We start from the raw sequence: 5,040 nt of genomic DNA, 5'->3' as shown, positions 1-5,040 counted from the left end.
GCACTGTATTTCATGGAGTATACCGATAAAACAGATATTGCCACCAAATGGAAAATTGCTAACGGCGTACTTCCACAATATCGAGCGATGGGAGTCATCTTACCTAAGCGTAAATGTTATGACAGAGTCACACCAGAGTCTGACATGAAATGCAGTCTCTTCGTAGCCTAGGTGTGCGACCTCAGCAGTAATAGTACCAGTTCATTAATCATTTTATCATTTCAAAACACCACAAGATTGCGATACAATGAAAAGATATGCAGGTGTCGAAACGACTAGGAGTAGTACTTGAAATGAGACCCCTAGGCGATGTAAATAAGATGCATGTGTAACGGCACAGTCTTCGGATTGCCATAGCATAAACGAATAGTGATGAAAATGAATTACACATGTGTCGATAGTTGAGGTTGATATGTCAGATTGGCGTCCGGTGATCTTGAGGGTTGACTACTACACCTCGATTGTGAATGGGCTAGCGAGGATGTGAGCGCGACTGTAGTTGGGCCGAATTGTGGTTGGATTCGAACAGAATCGTATTATTCAACATCATTTCAAAACACCACACGATTGCGATACAATGAGAGACAAGAAGCTATCAAAACGAATTGGAAGTCTTTCAATTAAACAACAACCTTGGCCAGCAGATAATAATAATAAACGAACATGTAAATAAGCCGCATTAACACTGAATGAAAAGCAACAGAAGATAACATAATAGACCTAAACATAGAAGATATGCGGAAACTAGAAATCGCCAAGTTTATGTATCAGTTTCACTGCGGTCGTTGCCCCGAATATTTCAATGACTTCTTTACCTCTGAATCAAAAGCGCACAAGTACAACACACGCGCGTCCACGTCGTCCAAATATCATATGATCGACCGAAAAGATCATCGCTCCATCAAATATGCCGGACCTGATGTGTGGAACAGTATCCCGCCGGCCATCCGACAGTCGACGAGCATGTCCACATTCAAGTCGAAATACAACCAATTACTACTAAATAAATACAGTCCATCCTCAAGATTACCGGACCACGACTGACCTATCGATCTCGCTTCCCATGACATGCCGCCCTATTTCTTGTCGCATTCTTCTTCTATACTATCTTCTTTACTTTCATTCAGTGTGCATGCCTCCTCTTTACTACGCCTAGGCCAAGATGGGTGTCAGATTCCATAGACTACTCCTTGTCGCTTCGACATCTTCCTGTCTTTTCATTGTATCGCATTTTTGTGGTGTATTGAACTGATAAAATTGCTAATAAACCAATGATGAATGATGATGACCAGCAGCAATGTAAATGTAGTGACACGTATGGTAGGGTTGTTCAGAATTGACCGACTTTCAAAAAGTCCAGGTTTTCAGTCCGATTCCCATGCCTTATACCTTAAAATCATATTCTGGCTATTTTTTTTTGTAACTCGTCCCCTGCATCCGTGTGCACATTGAGCTGGAAGAATAGCTGAAAATAGGGGACTCCCCTAAAATCTGAGTGTCACGATCTTACCTAGCCTATAGTTAAAGTGACAAATAACATGGATTTATGCAGCTGTTGCGGTTTGGAGTGCTACAAAACCCCACTATATAAGGCATTCCTAGTTCAGGATATCATTTCCATGTCCCACACTACCTTAGAACTGCTCAAAACTACCTAAAACTGATCGTCAATTTGTTGGATCACATATCCTACACCCCTCAAACTTACCCGGCACTGTTCATCAATTTCCTGGATCCCCATGTGCAAGAATACAACTGTAAATGTAACATCCACTCACAGCCACATAATAAACATCACAGGAAACGAAAAAATAAGGCAAAGAAAGAGATCAACTTGGCAAAATATTACATAAATCAGGTGGATGAAATGGTTGATTTCGAGAAATCTGCATATCTGTTCCGGTGATCTTCCACAGCTTGTAGGAGGCTCGCTCGCTGTTTTTTGTCATCCGTTATGAACGCAGCATAGTCGGTATTCAATTTTACCATACGCTCTGCTGCATCATTAAAGTGCTACAGGAAAAGCACAGGGTGATGCATCATTTGAATTGCTGGAACTTTGGAATTTAACAAAATCTGTTAGAGCTCTTGTGTTTTACACAACATCCTCAAACACTGGTAAAAACAAAGGTGCGGTTCCGTTACTTGAAGAATTGATTAACAGGAAAGTTTTCTACAATGCCTGTCGCCATCATATTTATGAACTGGTCATTCGAGAGGTTTGAAAGTGTTTGTTTGGATCGACAACCACAGGCCCTGAAAACACGGATTTTAATACGTTCAAGAAGAAGTGGAAACATATTGATAAATCAAGAATCTATAAAACGCTGAAGTCCATTGAAGGCAGCTGGTTGGCGGTGAAAGCTGATGAAGCAAAGCAAGAAATAATTCCACTGATGAAACCCAATGATGGAAAGCAGAAAGTAGTCTTGATAAGAGATGACTACAGAGAATGTGCAACAGGCACCTTGGCGATTTTGGATAACTCTTCAGAATAGTCCATTTGCTCACTCCACATGAACATTTTTTGACAGTACAGGACTTGACTCATCCATCTAGCGCTATGAGTAGCACCAGGCTTGCGAAAACGATGATCAACATATTTGTCATCCAAAATCGCCAAGGTGCCTGTTGCACATTCTCTGTAGTCATCTCTTATCAAGACTTCTTTCTGCTTTCCATCATTGGGTTTCATCAGTGGAATTATTTCTGCTTCCACAAAATGGGCTGAATATAGTAAAGCAGCGCTTCCTTTTTGCCCATTCTTCTGTTTAGGTGTCCAGTGCTGTAAGGACGAGTAGTTGATACTGGAATTGAGGCCGACATGATAGCTCGCTCTAATTCCTCCATGGGAAATTCACATGATCAGGCCCGTAGACAGCGGAAAAATAAGTGGTGGGGGGGGGGGGGGTGTTTTAAATAAAACGAAGGGGTTTCGTTTTTTTTTTCGAATTTAGTATCAGTGGAAATTAATTACGCTTGCACGCATGAAATGCGAACATTCGATGTCATTAAGTTACGTGATGTCACTCATTAATGACAATCGCTGATCATAATAGTCTTGCCGGCATATTGTCTCCAAGTCACCAAGAGACAGGAGCCAACGCATGCCAGGCCCGAGACTCGATGGTTACGCCAGCGATGATATGATATCGTTCGTACCATGCCTATTGCAGATGCGATTGTGCAGGCCAGCGATAATATCGTGAGCACCAAGCCAATGCAGGTGTGATTATGTAGACCAGTGATCTTATAAAGTCCACAGAGCCCATTGCAGATGTGATTCTGGCTGCGGAACTATAGGCTTGTTGAAGACTCGAAAAATCAGGCCAGCAACGATAGCCGAGTTCGAGGCAATCAATGACCTAATTTGGCGATCTTCACAGCGGGAGATTGCGTCGCGTTACACACTGCATTGACGTATCCCGCTAATTGGCGACACGGTTCTCGCTAATTGGCCGAGCGCAACACTGATAATACGACTTATTGAAGCTTCCTAAAAGTGTAAAACGCATTATTACCGATACTATTTTATCCGGTTAACCGGCAGATTTATATCCGGATATCGGATAATAAAAAAACCTGCGGTTAACCGGTTAACCGGTTAACCGTTATCCGGATAATCCAACCCTAGTAGTAACATTCATAGGACCGGAAAAGACTCTGTAGCATCCGTTAATCATGACATTTCACTTCGTTTTTAAAGGCTCTCTTTTGGTAAGTATGTGTGTGAAAGTCATAAATTCTTATAAAACGTTAGAGATCTTCATTCGGGCGTGGAAAACAAAGTGACAGTTTCGCCTGACCATTAGGCGATATTTGCGATACTGTGGCGCATTCAACGCTCGCTCTGTTCTGTCATATTGATGGTGGGTGCATAGTGTCCTATATGGTGTCGACACAGGCAAATCTCACGCCTCAGTGAAATCGTATCACGTCACAATTTAAATTTGGCTACAGGCAATTTGACGGTGATTTTTGACCGGCTTGCCGAGCATTAAATTTGGTGAAACAGGTATCAATCGAAAGCTGACTCTGCACTGATTACGAAAATATAAATTTTATTCCGCTCGTGGCTAGGGCTGGGCAAAATCGAGTACCTGAGTGATTCGATTCTTAATCACGTAATATGCTTCGAGTCGAGTCGAATAATCGAGTATCACTCATTATGACGTCATAGCAGTATACAATTCGTCAAGCTTCAAATATGTACCGTTTATTCCCCCACAATGAATATAATACCCTTTATCCATCTCATAAATGATACTTTGGTACTTTTTCGACCATACCGATTTCATTCCATCTTGGTGGCAATGTTGTGGGATAATCCCGACTCTGGAAATGTGCTATGTCCAGTAACTTTCGTAGCTTTGTATTATATGTTTTGTATGCTACGATACCGCCAATCAAGGTTCCAAGGCTTCAACAGTGAAAATTCGTATCGAAACTATAATTCTCGTTGATGAATTAACTTTCAGTGGCGAGAAGCGTGTATGATTTCAGTACTCGAAAAAATCGTATTTTACTACTCGACTCGAATCACCAAAATTAATACTCGATTCAGATTCGAGTACTCGAATCATTGTGCCCAGCCCTACTCGTGGTCCTGAAACTCCCACAATCAGCCTCGAATTTTTCATTGTTATGGAGATTGTCATCGGGACGCAACAATGCTGTCTGGCGAAACGAGAGAGTAGCTCAAGAGAAAAAGAGCCAGACAGCATTGTTCAGCATTGTTGCGTCCCAGTGCCAATCTCCATAACAATGAAAAATTCGAGGCTGATTGTGGGAGTTCCAGGGCCACGAGCGGAATCAAATTTATATTTTCGTAATCAGTGCAGAGTCAGCTTTCGATTGATACCCGTTTACGTACGGTAACCCTAGCATTGGACATAATATATTGACATTCCCGGACTGTCGGCGAAATACTGTTCCGTAGTTGTGGTTCGTCATACATAGATCGGTGCCTTCTCTTGTAATTCATGGTAATCATCATTAATCATACTGATCATCATCCACTGTACTCGTCACATAACGTCA

The sequence above is a fragment of the Botryllus schlosseri genome, chromosome 12 (genome assembly GCF_051294905.1).
Source record: "Botryllus schlosseri isolate E-star chromosome 12, Bs_hap1, whole genome shotgun sequence".
Classification (NCBI taxonomy): Eukaryota; Metazoa; Chordata; class Ascidiacea; order Stolidobranchia; family Styelidae; genus Botryllus; species Botryllus schlosseri.
Note: the sequence above shows the minus strand (reverse complement) of the source record.